This window comes from Passer domesticus, chromosome 6 (genome assembly GCF_036417665.1).
Source record: "Passer domesticus isolate bPasDom1 chromosome 6, bPasDom1.hap1, whole genome shotgun sequence".
Classification (NCBI taxonomy): domain Eukaryota; kingdom Metazoa; phylum Chordata; class Aves; order Passeriformes; family Passeridae; genus Passer; species Passer domesticus.
In genome coordinates, this window is record NC_087479.1 from 19,920,468 (window position 1) to 19,939,502 (window position 19,035).

General features: G+C 35.6%; 1 long non-coding RNA gene across 1 annotated transcript; it reads right to left on the bottom strand.

Moving 5' to 3' along the window:
- Window positions 1-1,994: 1,994 nt before the first annotated feature.
- LOC135302099 (uncharacterized) lies at window positions 1,995-16,686 on the bottom strand. The gene is made up of 3 exons (XR_010363794.1): window positions 16,627-16,686; window positions 6,493-6,681; window positions 1,995-2,097 (listed from the first exon to the last, which is right to left on the bottom strand). It is a non-coding gene; the product is annotated as an uncharacterized LOC135302099 (long non-coding RNA).
- Window positions 16,687-19,035: the final 2,349 nt, after the last annotated feature.

The following is a 19,035-nucleotide window of genomic DNA, read 5'->3' on the forward strand; positions in this document are numbered from 1 at the left end:
CACACCTGCACCTCACACAGAGGAAACGCCTTTTGGCAATTTGCTAGACAACAAAATATGGCAGTTACATGTTTGAAAATGTTCCAGTTGTTAAAGCTGCTCTGTGGGAAATGGTGTATGGAAATTTGTAAGGTAAATCTCTCTCACTCAGTAAATTGGTGTTAGCATCAGTACTATATTGAAATTAATAAGTGAAAGATTAGGTGTACTGCATGTGTTATGTGAGTTAAATATATTCATTCACAGAAAATGTACAGATTAATACATTAGATTTTCATAAATCCACTGCATACCACTTTAGGTCTTTGGTTTACATATTACCTATAAATTATTAGTTCTTAGAGTCTGACAAAAAATTACAAAAGGTTCTCTGCCTTTTTGACAGGCTTGAAACTCAACATTGAGATGTGGACAGAGGTGCTGACAAGATTGCAGAGGAGATTTTGCCAGGAGACCTACTATAAAGGAACAACATAGAAGTTCCTAGTTCAATATACTCTTGTTAAGAATTTGGGGGCAGAATCTCTCAAGTTTTCATGAGCTACAAGCATGTTCAGTCAGCTCAAAAATGCTTTGTATCAGACCAGACAGCAGGGAGAAGTGCCCTTGATCAGAGAGAAAATGAGTCTTTTTCAGGGGCGAGCAGCACTTCCACTGGATTTACACTTCCATGTTGTTAGATCCTACTACAACTGGTGCTGGATTTGAAAATGGAAACACTTTTTCTCCTTATTATTTGTTTCTATCCCTGAATCCCATGAAGAGAGAAGGGAAAAAAAAGCAATAATGCATTTAGATTACTAGAGCTGTGATACTTTGCATAGACTGGAAGGTGAAGAAAAAATTAAGAAAGTGAGGATGCTGGAGGAACTGGGGATTGAAGAGCTCAGGCTTAGAAAGGGAAAAGCAAAGCTTTTGTGACTGTTCAGCCCCTCAGCAGTGCTGTGCTCTCAGCATCAGCTTTGAAGTCCACACACGAATGCATCTTGGAGAAGGGAAAAACGTAAAGCAGATAATAGGGCATAGCAGCAGATACAGAAGAGGTCCATGTCATGAATGTGAAAGACATCTGGACATTACTGTTTTGTTTTCTTGACAAAGGAAAATTTGTGAGATTGAATATCTTTCAGGGCAACAGAACTTGCTTTCAGAGAGTTCCCACAATGCAACAAGTTTGGGGAAAAAAGCTTCAAAATGGTAGATGCCCACAGTGACCTTTTCAAAATTGAAAATCTTGGGTTTATTGTATGTAATGAGCTTTCATTTGAGAATCCAAGTTACTGTGATTGAGAGACTAAAATGATCTGAAAAAAAAGAAACACTTCAAAATTATATAGAAGCCTGTTTCAATTGAATAGGAATCGTGCACTTAACTTCAGTCTATGAAAAATGTGACATTTCATCTTCTAAGCCCTATTTGTGGTGAATACTTTCAATTGGGACAATTTTCCTAAGTGGGAAAAAACCATCTGTTTCCCTCTCCTTCCAGCTGTGGCTTTGCTCTTTCGCATTTCTCTGCTTCAGATCTATAGGCACTGGGTAGCATTTCAATGGGAAATAGGGGAGGATGGAATAGAAGGCCTTCATTTGCTTTTCTACCGGAAAAATTCCTCTATTAAATGTTATGATCATAAATTCAGGGGTCCGTAATACATGAAATGGCAGAATCTTAATGTCTTTCAGCCTTAACTCAGCCATCTTTGGCTTATACACTACAATGTACTTCTTTTCACCTGCTTCTTTCCCCAAAGCCTCATACCACATAAATAGGTAATTTTTGAGTGATTATTTTTTTCTTATTGTGTGTTATCACCATAATTAAAATTTGCTTCTGAACTGATGCCCTAAGATCCTATTTCAGTTTTCTGTCTTTCAAAATATGACTATTTGCTATTTGCTGTTTGTATTGTTTTTAATACTCTAAAAGCAAAGGTGTTCTGAAATAATAATATGTTTGTGAACAACAGTCATCAAATTTACCTTTGAGATCTGATGTTTGAACTGCAGAAAGTAATTCAACTGCTTAAGTTGGTCTTGTTCCATTAAACATACAGGCCAATAAATTAGGTAACTGTAATAAAAGAGGCTGGATTTTGTCTGCAAAAAAAGGTGGCCACAAAGTTTTGTTGTTATTGTTCTGCAAACCTTCTGGGCAGTCATCTAAGCTAAGCCTTAGCTTTGGCATCAGCATTACAATAGTTTTGCTTTGAATTTTTTGCTTTGCTTGGCCATTAATGTCAGGAAACTTCACCTTCCTTTTATACTCCAAAAGCATGAAATATCCAATAAGAAATCCATAAAATGCATATCCAAGAGAAGCAAACAGACTTTTCAAGTAACAATAAACCAGAGTAATTCAAACAAAAGGATCAAAATACATGGAAATATGTGACCTGATGGTGGGAAAGATTTTACACAACATTCTCACAACATATATATATACCCACCTCCTCCTTTGCCAGTTCTTTTCTCCAAAAATAACCTGTATTTCATTTAGGTCGTTTTGGAGGCTTCCAGATAATGTAACCCACACATCCATCTGCATTGGAATGCAGTGGTTCGTGAATGACCTTTTCATTACATTTACTAAGCAGGATCTTGATCCAAGTAGATTCTTTGGCTTGGGCTCATTCTACACTCCCTTGTGCTTTGAACAAACCACTTCCCCAGGCTCAGAAGGCCATAACTTTCGTTGTTTGAAAAACTCATTTAAAAGAATTTATTGTAGCATTCCCTTTTCCCCTGTCATAACTTCCTGATTGCTGTTCATCTGTACCAGATGTGCTCTTTACATTTCCAAATTATATAAACTTATTACTCAAAATGGTTCTCCCTCTTTCCCCATCTGCTGTATATTTATATTTACAGTAGCATGCTAACTTGTGTACTATATCACACATTTAACTACTAGGTCTGGAATAGCGCAGGGAATTCCTTTCTTGGAGGTGCAGTTCTTGCCATCTGTAGCTATATCTATCCCATCTTCAAAAACATCTGATTATGTAAGACACACAAGGCAGCCTTAGAAAGAGCAGCCTCCAAGGAAAACTGAGGTACTGCACAGAGTAATAGTCCTGAAGAAGCAGATGGCACCCTTTGAATCAGTCCTAAAGGCATGGTGCAAGGGTGACCTTGCACCTTCTAATGAAAAAAACAGCAGTGACAGTTGAAAGCTATCATTTAAATCTGCTGCTCAGTATGAAACTGGGAGTTTAAGTGGACTTGTGTGTATGCAGGTCTACTTCCTATTACATTTCTCTTGGCAAATATTAACTGGGAGCCAAAACCACTCAGTGATTTAACAAAAGTAAACACAAATTCTGCAGAATCAATCTTCTTCAACTCTTCGAATGAAGTAAAAAGGGAATGATGACTACTTTGCTCATCAAAAGTAAGATTTTTTTGCATTTTCAGAAAAGTGATGTGCCCGTCAATCAAGACACTGCCTGTGCATGCAATGCAGAACCCCTTAGGTGAACCTCAGTAGAAGTACTTTTTTTTTCTCCTTTATGTGGGCTTTAGAACTTATCCTTAAATTCATTTCAACATTTTTTTACCAGTGTACGGAAAAATTCCAGTTTTTGATTTATGGGGTTATGATAAATGCTAAACCAAAGCATAGCAACATACGTCATACTGAATTTCCCCTCTTTTGCACAATTCCAAGACCCAGTGTATCACCTTAAATCAACACAATAAAATGTGATAATTCACCCACTTCAGTTACTGCTGTGAAAGAGCAGTGGCATAGCAGGGTCCTGACTAGGCCAGCCACACTATTTTCAGCCTGGAGGAAAGTCCAGGATAGCAGATGCTGAAGCATATATTTTTGACAGATAATTTTGTCCTGAAAACACCTACTCTGAACTGAAATTCTCCCAACATTTGCATATTTTTTTTTGTTTTGGTGCCTTTTAATTTTTTCAAAAGTAGGAAAAATCATCACATTCCCAGGGCAGAATACAAAATAAGAATTACTTTTTACTGCTTAGAATTGCTTAACAAAATAAGAGACTTTAACATTTATCTTTCTCCAATGAAAAGATCTCCAAGACTATGGAATATATTTGTTTTGAAAAAAAGCCCAAATCCTTCATTTAAATTGCAAGTTAAATTATGTACTTATTTCAGTTCTCCTTCTCTTCTGCAATTTAATACATTTTCAGTCTTGTCACGAGTGCTGGTTTTGATATAGGATGAAGCACACTGAGGTATCATCTCAAAACCCAAGCCTAAAACAGTACAATAACAGGACTATGAAAACACTTTTCACTTTCTAGCTCCATTTGTTCCACCAAAATTCACACAGTATTGTGTGCATCTGTATTTCTGTGCCTTCATTGCTTGAATTCCTAAGTGGTTCTGATCTGGAAGCAGAGCAAAGCAGGTGCAGGCCAAAGTTTTTTCCATGCAGTCTGGGGGTTCTCACTGACTGTGGTGGGGCTGGTGGGTGTGCAAGGTGACTTTGCTTTATTTTCCTTGTCTCTTTACCCAAATTTGTGCCCCTCTGAGAGTCAGAAAACATATCCAACGGATAGTGGGATTTTCTCAACTTCTCAAGGAAAGTCTAGAATTATTTTTAACTATTAGTGGTTTTTATTTTAACTATGAGTGTTAAGTATTTCTCATAGCTTGAGATTCTGCAGTGCTGATGAAAGACAGAAGTTAAATCTCATCCTGTGCCCTCCTTTTTATACAATCACTCTTCAGCAGTGTGAGACATCTGTATACTTTATATGCAGAGCTCAGCAATAATTTATTCAAAGTACTTCACCTCCGATTTCTAAAACAACTGTGAACAACTTAGCATTCAAGTGTCTTTGGAAAATAAATTTGGCAATCTTTTCATGGAGAAACTGATGCTAGTGTAGAATCTTTGAAAAGGAAAGTATTTAATATGTGCCAGTGATACTGAAGGGGTGCATGATCTAGATCACTTCATTTTAGCTAAAAATTAGACAGATCCTCATCCCTGAAGAATTAAAGAGTGGTAGAAATGTTTAGTCTTCATCAAAATGTTTCAATGCAAACTGGTGGAAATGAAGGATTTGTGTAATAAATGTGGACCCTTCTACAACTAATAAATGTAAATATAGAGAAGATATGTGTTATATAGTTCTGCAAGGAGGTTGACTTAGTACCGCATGGAATTCTGACTTAAAACCTCATAATGTTCAAAATCAGCAGAGCACCCCGTCAGCAGATTACCAATTAGCTTAGTGACTTATCCAAACATGACTGGTTCACAGTGAGTTCTAATCAAACACAGTACTGTTACCCACAGGGGGCTTCTGCAGACATCACCACCAAGACCGATTTTATGCAACTTTTTCTTGATTATCCAGAAGAAACATGAAGATCTTAATGACAAAATTTCAACAGGCAAAGCAAGAAATAATAAGATATTTGTATCACACAGTAAGCTGGACACTGATAGAATGGATTGTAGAAAACACAGTCTTTACAGAAAGACTAAAAAGCTTCAAAAGTGTTAAGAAGTCAGCTGTAGTATTAACTCTTTAAATATTCAGTTTTAAAAGAAAGATCTGACTTAGTTATTTCCACTCAGGGAAGAATGATTTCACATAATCTTCCTACTTTTGCAGAGGAGGCCCTAAACTTTAAGAACTACAAAATTACTTAAAACAATCAATTTTATTTCTGTTTACACCATACCCTTGGTTTCATCAGTCCCTCAATTACTCTTTCTACAAGAGTAGAAAGAGTAATTGTCGCTGCAGCTCTCAAAAGATTGCAGCTCTTAAAATTAAATTTGCAATACGAATACTTGACACTTCAAATTTAGTTTGTCTTAGAGTAAAACAGTTTTAGAAGAGGGCATTTTGTGTAACTGAAATATTGCTAAAGGCTAAACAGCTATGTAAACACTTAAATAATCTGTCCATATTGCCTATGGTCCATTAAAACTATTTAATTCTACATTTTTCTTCCACAAAAAGTAATTTCCTTAAAAATTTGGGCTTTTTTTTACATTTTTCTTAATATTATTGTAATTTGTGGAATGATTGTGACTTAAAAAGATGAAAATTAGGAGGTTTTAATAAAAACTCAAAGGTAATGTTGATACTACATTTTAAAAAATAAATTGATATATCTCTGTAACTATTATTTTAAGCATGTCAGTACAATATTGTATTAAGTTTCTATTAATGGGAAATCAAATTCTTCTGTTTAATTTCTTATCCTGCTCTCAGGCAGTCCTTTAATATTTATTCCAGCTTACTGATGTATGAAGAATTGTAATGGAATTTAAAGCATATTGGTATGGGTCAAATATGCAGTTTGCTCTTCACCCATAACCTGGAGACTTTCTGCTACTGGATATATATTGCAGAAATAAATGCCACTTTCACTTCACTGTTATTCATCAGTTCATAGCGCTCAAGGTCAATGTGCTATTCATGAAAAATGTTTCCAAATTTTGAAAGTTTCATACATTTTAATAGACATAATTTGTCCAAAAGTTCTTACCAGAAAGCAGGGTGGTTCTTTATTCATTCTTCATAATTCATTTCTCTTTCAAAACCTTTCCATTCTGCCAATGCATACACAGCACACACATATACAATGCAGCGTCTGCCAAAATGACTGGCCACATGTTTATGACTTGACAAGAAGTTAAATTGTTCTATAACCCCATCAACCAAGATTTTCCATGCCCTAAAAAAAAGCAAGAAAAAGAGTACTAAACATACCATACTGTTTATTCCAAGCAAATAGTTCAGGTAATTCTATTTAATATATTACAAGCAGTAGATTCTGGATAGATGAAAATATGCATTATATTTCATTATTTCAGTCATGGGGGCTGTAGCTCCTACAAAGCACAGCTACCTGGCTTTTGCAACATGAATGAACGAAGAGACCTTCTAGTCATAGGAGCTGGCTGTGTATGTCTACGTACCCCAAATGTGGTTTTCCCTCTTAATCAGCAATTCAGTGGTGACTTTGTCTTATGAGTAGTGGATTTTTTTTCTCAATTCTGTTCACCATTGCTGAAAATGTGCATTCTAAGCTTTTTATTCCTATTTTTTTTATTCCTGTTTTTTATTGTCTGAAAAAAAAATGTTAATAGACAGGTTTTGAAGGTTTTCTCTTGCCTGAAGGTTTTGACGAGGATCTTTAAGAGAAAGCTAATGATTCCTAGAGTATTATTCAAAGATAATTTCACATTCTTACCTAGGTGCTTTTATGTCTCTCCTCTTTTTTCTTATATACCTATGTTACTTGAAAACTGCAAAAAGGCAAAAAATTAATCTCCATTTTTCTATGCAAAAGCTGTGCCACTAGAATCTGACTCTTTTGTTAGGAGTATCAGTCACAACGATTTCGGCATGACTAAATGGTGCAGATATTTGCACAAAAACTAGAACAATCAGTTAGTGACCAAATTTTATCCTCCATCAGCAACAATTATCCACTCTCCACCACTTTTCACTACCTTTCAACCCTCAGTGTTTGTTTCCCTGCAATTCCATTATCATCTATAAAGTTTTGTTTAGCCTGAACACTGCAGGGAAAATATGATTTTCCTGCAGGAAGTCTTTGAGTTACATTGTTGCTTAGCCTGGAGAAAAGAAGGCTCAGGGGGACCTTATCTACAAGCGCCTGTGAAAGGAGGTTTTAGCAAGGTGGAAGTCAGATTCATCTCCAGAGTAACGAGTGACAGGATGAGAGGAAATGGCCTCAGCTGTGCCAGAGAAGGTTGAGATTGGATATTAGAAAATATTTCTTCACTGAAACAGTGGTCAGGCACTGATTGAATCTGGCATCCCAGAGAAGGGGCAGAAACACTATCCCTGGAAGTTTTTAAAAAAATGTGTGGATGTGGCATTTGGGGTCGTGGTTCACTTGTGAACACAGCAGTACCAAGTTAACAACTGGGCTCAATGATATTAGAGGCCTTTTTAAACCTAAACAAACCTCCTTCAGGTTGGCTGAAATTTTGAATTCTACCTCTGTTACTACTGACGGGGTACTTTACAGTATTAGAATATTTTATTCAGGAGAGAATTGTCAAAGCTGTTGTAGTAGCAACTGTAATAAGAGCTATATAATTTAAAACACCTCAAGGTACTGGTCCAGAGGGTTAAAATTATTATAGAAACAAAGTGATCAACACCTTATTTCCTACATAACTATATAAAATCCTTCTATGTCAATTTTTAGATAATAAATGCTTATTTCCATTGATACATCTCCTAATACCCAAACACTGAGTAACAGTTGTTAACTCAGAGACCAACATTTGAAATGCTAAGAAAGGAATTTTTTTTCTCTATTGCATCAATTTATAGACCTACATTTACAATACATAGTCTTTTTACTGAGTAGCTAAGATACCTCTGCCTTTCTTTACAGTTCTTCTGTACATATCTTTCTTTCCCTGAATATTTATTCTTGAATAATTTATAATGTTGGTACATACTTTCCCATAAGTAACTTTAAACTTCTTAGTATAATTTATGTGTATGTTACAAACAGCGGAGAGATTTCTTTTGGATTCCAATACTGAGATCTCACCAATATGAAAAATAACCATCTATGCCTCGTCTTTGGTGAGATACCAGCACAAATAAAAGTGATAAAATAAAGTCCTTCATCATTAATTTTTACCAATTGTAAATTAACAAAATAGTGTAGTTATCAATAATATGCACAAACTTACATATTTAGTAACACTGGGATGGCCATACCAGACCAATGTATAAGTATTTTACTAGGCATATGAACAATATGATCCCCAGATACAGATATAAATACATATATTTATGTGTTTTCACTGAGATCCAGCTACTCCTTATTCAATCACATTAAGAAAAGAACCTTGCATCTGTTTAAGTTCATTACATTAGAATATGCTTCAAGGTTGTTGTCTCTCCTTTTATATCTGTGGCAGTTCTGTAAGCACCTCACCACTATTTGCTGTTTTCCTACAGTGTAGAATAAAGGATTGTGCCTCTTTGCATAAACACAAGAAAGCATCAAAATTGCTCCCATCTCCAGACAAGCTATCAGTTCCAGTCTATGCTCATCACTACCACTAGAAGCTGTGATTGGCAGGCTGGGCTTATGTTTGGCAGAGAGGTTATACTAAAAGCAGACAGCTCAATATACAGGATGGAATTTCTCTTTGTGGTGATTTCTCAGATGGTCAGATCTGCACATTGTCCTGGAAGATAGCTTCAGATAAAAGCAAAAGCAAAACAAAAGCAAAGCAAAGCAAAGAGTCACAAAGAAATCCTCAAGAATCCACTTCATGTACTACTCCAGTCCCACAAAAGAGCAATACCTCCTGTCAGACTATCACATCCTCACTCATTAGCTTGCCACTGACAGTGGAGTTCAGCAGCCATAGATAATCTGTACCTGCTGAACATTTATTTTTCTTTTGTTTGAACAATGAGAGGATATACATTACATCAAGTCTGAGTTTATAGTGCTGATAAATCACACTTAAGGGAACAGTGAAAACAGCGCCTATTTAATAAATATATGTTCATATCTCATATCTAATTGCTTCCAATGGGATACTAAATGAATCCCATGGAGAGAAGGGAGTACATAAGTCACAAAAAGTAAAAAAAATTCTCAGTGATACATATATTTCTCATGAGTCATAGATAAAGCTCAAGAGCAACAGTTCTTTTCGTCACTTTGCTACCTACTGCTGCTGTCAGGTGAATGAAGGAATGAGAGGAATGAGGTTGACAAGCCCAGGGAGCAAACAGAGAAGAAAAAGCATGACTAGGAGTTAATGCAATATAAATTAAAGCATAAAAGAGATTTACATTTCCCAAACCACTAGATAAATAACTCTTGGATTGACTTACTTGAATAGAAAGGGTAATAAATCCCACTGTTCTTAAAGGAATACATTTTAGTTATGCTAGTTCCTCCTACAATTAGTTTGTTTATTTATTTACATACCTACAGAAATCTACTTTTAAATTCTCAGGTTCTACATCTACATACTATCAACAACACTATGTCACAAGCTTCTGGGCATGTCCTCAGTCCCAGAAGTTTGGTTTTATTCCAATGCTAATAGTTTCAGGTTTTTTACCGTATTGACATTTGTGTTTCTTTTTAGCACAATTTGTTAAAATTCTGCTAGCTTCACCATTTCTAAGATAACTTATCTGAATTGGATCTTACACAGTTCCTAAGAAAAGTGGTAAGTGTGAGTCACTCACCATCCTCTAGTTCCAGCAGCTGTACAAACAAGGCTTATATCAGAAACTGAACATCAGCAAAGAGGACCTGGACTTTTAGGTGAAGCAAAATATTTCTGGAGAACTTAAGTATCTGCAAGTTCTCAGGTTCAGCAAAAAGACTCTGATAGAAAAAATAATTAAATAAGCAATATTTATCTTATTCTGTAGCTCTCAAACACAAGACTTCACACAAACCTGTCTCATTCACTTGTAAAATGATCACTAAAAAGAAAACTGCTTTTTTAATTTCCAATCACAGAGATAGGCTTAGTATTTTAAAAAGAAAGAAATTCATGTCCATTTTGAATTCTTTAAGGAAAGGTCTACTTTGGCCATATAAAGATAAGGCAGGCTTTAGTCTCCTATCAGTAGCAGAAGGATCCTTTTCTCCTAGGGAGATCAGCTGGTTGCAGATAATGAGGCTGACTGACAGACAACTTGACAGAAAACATGAACTAAGGACAGAAACAAAGAAAATTACTCCTGGTATCCTGTGTGGTCCTGTATAAGCCATGCTTATAAATTACTTCCTGAGATGTAATTTAAAAGCTTGGTTGTCATATTTTTAGGGATATATTCGTGCTCTATTCTGAGATTCTCCATTAAGAATCCAGATGCAAGCAATATACAACTATATCATACACATTTGATGCCTTTCTGAGGCAAACAGAAGGTTAGAAAAGTCCTACAAAACACAGAAAAAAATTTGATACATTTTTTTTGGACCTTAGAATACTTTTAGCCTTATCTTCTACCAAGGATTTAGGAGTATCTTGGAATTGTAGAAGTCAGTCCGAATTTGTTACTTCTTTCTGTTACTGTTTTCATTCCCTTCCTCACTTAACATGGCCCATTTGCCAGGGTGAATTAATGAGCACAGAGCCAGCAAGTAAACTGCTTCACCAGGAGGTTTTGTTCTCAAGACCTCTCAAACCAAGCAACACAGTCTTGCTTTTGTTGAATAAATATGTAGGCTGATACCCCATTTATCTTCATTTGCTAGCATTTAAATTCTAGCAAAGGAATACAGCACTACACTAATCAGTAAGAATGATGCTATCATTATGTTGTTCCAGTGGCTACAAGATAATTAATGTTTAGTGATAGACACATTCAAAATAACATTAATTATATTATTAATGATTTTAATTAACTTCAAATGCTTCTGCATTTTCCAATAAGTTCCTATATCTAGGAATAAAGCTACCCACAATTTGTAAGTCTTAGTCTCTTCCTGATTTGTTTTCCAACAAAGAATTACACTGAGCTTGGAAAAAGCACCCCTGGAAGTTAACTTAAGATTAATTCTAATAACTGTTTTATTCTATTTTGTGTTTGGTTTTGCCTTCTTGTGGGGTTTTTTTGTTTGCTTGTTTTTTTTGGTGGGGGTTTTTTGTTTGCTCTTTTGCTTGCTTTTTTTTGGTTTTGGGGTGTTTTTTTGGGGGGGGGTTGGTTTTTTTTTTTTGTTTTTGTTTTTGTTTTTTTTTACTTTGTAACTGTAAAATTTGAATAACAAGGAAATTAGGTGCATTTCTGTCAGTATGTTTCACCATAAGTCTGGTCTGCAGCATGAAGTCAGCTCGGAACAGAATTTTTTCACCATGAGCAGAAAATGAAATTAAATGCCTCTCTAATAACTTTAAAAGGTCTTTTATGATCTTGGGGAGAGTTTTTCTTTTCTATTGTTGCAAGAGTCAAGTTGAAACTCCTATAGGCTTACTGGTTTATTCTTCTTCTGGGAAAGAAAACAGATACAAATTTTCTCCTTATCTTTCCACCAATTCTCATTTAAAAGTACTTTTCTTTCACAGTAAACATTTTTGTTGTTGAAAACAACTTTAGCATTGACTGTACCATTGAGGCTATTAAGTGATACACAAAGGAAAGCAGAGTTCCTAGGTAGTCCAAGCTCTTTTGTAACATATGCCTCAAACATGAGAGCCTTAAAGAAAAAGAAAAAAACCCTATTGTTGTGTCTTCTGATTATGGCTTCTTTTTAAAAACTATTTCAAAATGTAGATTATTTGAGAGCAATTAAGAACAGTTTAAAGTCACTGGGGCTGGTGATGGAGGAGCTTTTTAAGCAGCATTATACTCCGACTTGTCAAAATATACAAATAGCTGAATGTTTAAGACCAGCTCTAATACAGTAACCTGAATTACAAAAACTGCCTTTTCTGCTGCTATTCATCATCTCATTTTTAGATTATAAACCAAAACATAAAAATTAAATTATTTTATATTAGTATATAATATTAAAAACTTATATATGGCATAATATATAATATACATAATTTTTGTACTCTCAGGACTCATTGAAGATTTACTTATATTGTTTGAAATTGATAGATCACAGAAGTCAGGTGCAAGATTGTATAAAATAAAAGTTCTATGCATTGTTATTTCAATTCTGCACAGTAAAAAGGAAGAGCTAAATACCTGAGATTAAAATTCAGAATATTCACCCTCCTGAATAAATATCAGTCAGATTTTAATATACCACACAAGACAGAGATAACATCATTTTGCTCTTCTCATCCTTACGCAGATGATTTTTCAGGATTCTAGAAAAGTGTCAGTCTAAGCACAGAATCCAAGACTAGAATTTTATCAAGCTTAAAATGCTTAATTATTTATATGGATTAACATAACATCAATAGTAAAGGTGAAGCATATGTGTATCTAAAGTAGACTAATGCTAATGGTGAGAGATATCAGAGACATACCTGCTGTAGGAAGTATGCTCTGGAAGGGTTCTGGACCACACTCCACAGTTATGTAGTTCTGTGGGTAGTCACAATACTTGTCACAAAGAAAGAACTGCCTGAGAACCTCATTCTTCAGACAGAAAAGTTTCAAAATCTAGATGAGGCCTGAAACAGAGATTGGTTTCTGAATCCCAGTTAGGCTAAGGTGTGCAACTGGATACCAGATGGTTTGTTTGTCAAACCGAAGAAGCAAATTTCAAGTGGCATAGGAATTTTTTAAGCTGCAGTGTTCAGAAGATGTAAGGACACCCTGGAGGACAGAGCTCTGAAATCCCAAATTTGGGATTGAGTACCCTTTTGGATAGAGTGCCTTTATAGGGTAAAGTGGTGGCCATGTCTTTCATCAAATGCACTGAAGGGAGAAAATTTCATTTAGGTTTTAAGCTAAAGTTCCCAAAAACAATTCCTGTTCCATTGGGGAACAATTTCCAAGAAAGTACTTATTTCAGACTGGGCAAGACAAAATAGTTGAACTTATCCCATGAAAGATAGAGCTGTACTGGCATGGACCTGAAATATTTCTCCTCTTTCTTCAAGATGTGTACAAAGGCAGAGAGTATAGAGGCAAGTTCAGCACTCAGGGTGTCACACAATCCAAGTGAGGGCTCCTTCTTTGGCACTTGTTCTAACCAACTGCAAAGCCAGGATTTATTCAGTTTTGGGGATTTTTTCCTCTTTTGGAAAATGGAAGCTCTTGATATAAGGATCTGCTTCATTTTGTTGTAAGTGATCAGAGAATGTGGCAGGAAGAGCAGAGCTGAAAATGGTGACACCCAAAAGCAGTTCAATGATCAGTAGTGCAGAGGTACTACAAATATCACTACTTGCTTTTTATCCCCAGCTCCCAAAGCTGAACTAGCACACCACTCTTCCCTTTTGTCTAACTAAAAACCTCGTGAAAACCTTGTACGTAAACCTGCCTCACATCACCTTGATCATTTTGGGTGCAAGATACCCATAAGTGCTCTTTCACACCTAGTCCAGGGCCACATAGTGCTTTGGAGGTGCCCTACTTTTCCTGGCAGAACAATTCAATAAGCCTTAGAAAGAAGTTCTTGACATAGTCATCCTACATATGTAGGAGAGAACTGTATGAGAAGTTCTGAGAGGAAAATATACAGCATGAATTATATAATCTTTGAGAATGTTGTGGTGATAATCTTTTGTGCTTCAGCAGAACTTAAATTTTTCCACTGTGCACAGCTAACCCAGCTATGATAGGGAAGATTAGAACTATATTACTTTCATTAGTGACTCTTTTACCTCTCATTGGTTTTCCTATCCAGTCTTCATGTTTTGTGTTAATCAGATAATGATTCTTCATCTTGTCCCCTGCAAACAGAGCTCTGGAAAGGATTTCACTGAAATTAATAGTTTCACTTCTATAAAATGAAGATAAAAGGTCTGGTATTTTTAACTGCTTGGTGATAAAGTCATGTAAAAGGTCATGCAAGGAATGGAGGACATGCCTTTTACAGTAATGTAAATAATGAGTAATAATAAGAAAAGGAACATACATTAAAATCCTCCTTCAGTGATGTTGGCTAGGAATTAATATTTTGCATCTTAGCCATGACAACTGGTGAAATCAGTGCTTGCTTTTCTCTCTGATAAATCCATTATCAGATATTTATAAGTTTAACATTACAGTTGAACACACATAACAGAAATAAGACTTCATATATCCATCCTGACATGTTTTCCATATTATATTTATGTGTGCACTTTATTTTATCAACCTCATCATGCTGGGTTTTAGAAACTGCAGTTTACTCCCAAGAAAGTAACAGTATGATGCTTCTGTCTGTAAGAAGCATTTCTCTACTGTTCCAGCGCAACAGTGTATGTTAAAGAAAGACTGAAATCAATGAGCACCAGTCAGTTCTTGGTTTCCACGAACCTGGATTTTACTCTCCTGTACGCAGACACTCTACATTTGCCATAGACTGGACAGGACACTTCAATGTCATATAGATGTTCCATCTACACATCTCCCAGGACTCCTCGTGGTTCAAACACTCCTACCTGCAGCCATAAATGCTGGGTTAGGGACTCAGCTACCTCTGTTTCCTCAGGACCCAGACTCCTCAGATAAATCCATTGCACTTTACTTTGATGGCAGAATCCATTACTGATCTAATACTGGGAATCTGTAAAAGGCTTTTTCCTGAATACAGCAAATAAAAATTTTACCTACCTTTCATTAGTCCAAGCAAAATCTAAACATAGATCCTCATCAAGTTACTAGCCCAATTCCTTTGCCTCTGTTTCCTGCAAAATTTTAATCTCCCGATCCCAGGGCCCTTCTTAACCTGTCCCTGACTAAGGTCCACATTATTCTTCTTTGGTATCCTTAGTGCAGGATTTTATTTCAGCTGGCCCAGCTCATTACACTGATCAGTGTTAGAATAAAGATAGCCATATCACAAAGGGACCAATTTTCATTGCATCATTCAAACCATTGGTGTTTGCACTGCCTATCCATCACTAGAAAATTCATCACTCCCAATTAGAAGCCCTGCTGTTTCTACATCACAGTGTATGTTTGAAAATGGCATTATTCATAGAATGTTCCCCCACAACTTTTGGCTAACAAACAGGATCTCAGGGGAAACCAAATTGACAGGGTTGGAGCCTAGATAATAAAAGCTTAATTATTATAAGCAATGATGGTATTTAATAATTGTGATCTCACTGGGAACAATTTCGAAGAAGAATCACTTTTGCTTCATTACAATGTGTGAGTGATGATACTAATAAAGGCTCACATGAGGAACTCCCAGCCTGCTTCCCACAACAAACATTAATTACTGTTCCACTAAATGCCGAAGCTGGAAGTCAGTGAGCAAGGATTTTAGTTGTGCTTGGCTGGATTAACCACTCACTGTAGTACAAGAGATAATAAAGAAAATCAGGGGCTACTACCTACAGGATGAGGGAGAGTCATGGATGGTCCATTCTTTGAAAGTAAGGAAAACAATACCAGCCTAAATAAACCTATTGTCTGGAAGTGATGAAAGTAGCAAGCTTAGCAAATTAATTGCCTTCACAATTAATAGTTTTAATTAATAGTTATTAATTTACTTCACACTTCCTTCTTCCTTTTTTCCCCAGCTCAGCAGACATGTGACTAACGATGTTTTCTCTCCCATCAAATTGGAGAATAAACATGAGTCCCTTTAGTGTGAGATATAGGCTGGAAATTAAACCCTGCTATTGAGAATCCTGAAGGCAGGGAAAGAAGTCAAACAGGAACAGATTGGACTTACTTCAAAGACTGATTAAAATGTCCTGTTAAGTGGAAGCTATCAGTAAATTGGAAGCTATCTTGATTCTAAGTAAATTTGGCTTCCTGGGTAGGAACTAGCACAGTGCTACCTGAAAAATTTTGGTTACATTGCCTAAAAAAATAATATTAGGCAGATTTTTTAATGCAGTACTGGTTTTGTTAATTTTGAAATATTTGTCTTCTTATTTTCTTTCTTTTTGATCTTCTGTAGAAAAACAATACTGTGAAATCCTCTGCCAAATATATTTAAAATGAGAACAGAATATGTAAAACAATTTTTAGACTACAATATTGCATGTCAAAGAGAAAAAAGTAAAAAACTTTTGTTTACCTTTCTGGATAAAGCTGTTATGTGGCATTTACTGGGTCAAGATGGTCTAGGTTTCTACAGCTAGAAAAAGATTACTAACATTCAGAAATTAAAAGGCACCAGAGAAATAGAAAATAATGTGCTGCAAGATTGGTGTCAAATTTATGTTTTCAACCAAACTTTGTTGATAATTATATCAACAATATTATTCAGTATAGTGTAAAAATAGACATTACAATAATTTGTTGATCTAAAGGAAGTCTGCTCTAGACATTAAATGGGTGAGAATGACACAGGACAGGACACTTTTCCTCACAGGGCACAGGTTAGGGAAACTGGGCTTTGGGGAATTTGCTCTTAATGGAGACGGACAGGCTACAACCCACAGGTCGAATGATTCAAATTCTATGAGATTCAGTACCAGAAAGAAATCACAAATTTTTTAATCAGCGCATGAGCCAGGTTGTAAAATGGGAAATAGCATTTGCACACAGAAGAGTTTTTAAAGAACAGCTGTTCTTTATGGAGACAAGACATTTTGTGCATTTTTAATACATATAGAACATTGGACATTTTGAAACCAGCCATCTCATCATAAGCTGTGGGAGATGTATTTAGGAACTAGCCAAGCACACAGAGGGCCAGAAACCGGCAAACAGAACTATGTGGAGATTGTGTTTATGCCCATACCTTGCTCTCTAAAAAGAACAAAAATAAATAAAATCACACCAATAAAATCTTGTGAAGGTGCTTATGGACTGTTTTGAGAAATGTTTGAGAAAGGGAAATAGTAAATGAAAGTGGACTCACCATCTCACAAGGATTCTCAAAAAGAGCTTCATTTTCTTCAAAAGAATAAAGGTGCAAGAGGATTTTCTGCATTGGTAAAAATACATTACAGTCAGTACTACAGCTCATTCTTTAAAAGAAAATAAACCCTAAAAAAGCCTTTTAGACAATGGATGGCTTCTCTTTCGTACTGGAGAATCGCTGAAAATATTTATTATAATTATTCTTAAGCAAATTTCTTTTAATGTGTTATGGCCCTGTAAATGTGCAATGAGTCCAACCTAATGAAAAATACTCCGTGTAGACCTCCATATTTTTCGACTCACTATACAAGAAACACACAATTATCAAAACTAGCTGAAATTGATAGATGAGGGGAATGCAATAGATGAATTGCTATATAATCCAAGATCATAAGAGACCAGCATATATTACAGGGGCTCATGAAATCACACAGGAAAGATTAATTTCAACTGCATAGGATTTGAAGCACTTCCATAAAAATTGGAAACTGACAGAATGGCCATAAACAAAGGTCAGTGAGAATGCAGATAAACACAGTTCATCACAATGAGCTGGATGGGTCTAGCAATTACCATATCGATCACTACTATTCTCATTTAGCAACTTCATCAGCACAGGGAAAAGAAAGCCAGGAATTTGCTGCATTTGTTTTCTTTTTAAGTTAACTTTTTTAGACTCTTTTCATGACCCTGTTGAATTTGCCTCCTGCAAATATTCTAGGAAATTAGTTTACTGGAAGAAGTTTACTTAATTCAAATAAAGAATTTTAAATGAAGATTAATGCTTACAGAATAAAAATCAATTAAAAACCCTGGGCATTTGCACCAAGAAAGAGGTTCTAGAACCGCTGCTAAACCAGTCCAAAATGAATATAGCCTGACCTCCAAAAGTAGCTATTCATATACATTAGAAAATAGCTTAAATGGAAGGAATTAAATATTTGAGCAGTTTAGTTTTCATCAACCAACCTAAAACAATAATTACTGGAAAATTATGTCTGATAAAATATTGTCTTCTTTGTTCCAAACAATGTATTTTGGAGTTCTGATAGGTCTTACCTGTTCACATGGAAAAAAAAAAAGGCAAAAAACCAAGATACTGTTTACTCTAGACCTGTTTCATTAGTGTATTCCTATGCTTCAAAACTTAAAGAGAAAGACCACACAGTTTGGTTTCTCACAACTGCTAAGACTGCTCTTTAACAATTTTGCCAGAAATTACATCTGTTCTTTCATTGGGACATATTTTTCTTTCTCTTTAATTTCTGCTACATTCATGGCATACTGGCATTCCCCTTTACCATAGTACTTGCCAAACCTTACTTAACACCAAAGCCTGGATTTGCTTGTTACTGTAGTGATGCTTAAAGAGCCTTCCTCTATTTTATTACTTAAATACCCTAATTTCCTCCAAAGATCCTGAAAGAAAACTGCATTGTACATTTTTTAGCACTAACCAAATCTGTAGCTGTGAATAAATCAAAGGCCCACCCTATTATAGTCATTAATAATATCCAGAATACTTACTTTCATGGATAATTCAGAAGAGAAAAAAGAAGACAAAAATCCTCCAGTAAATTATTCACTTCAGTTCTCCCACATCTCTTTTCCATCAGTA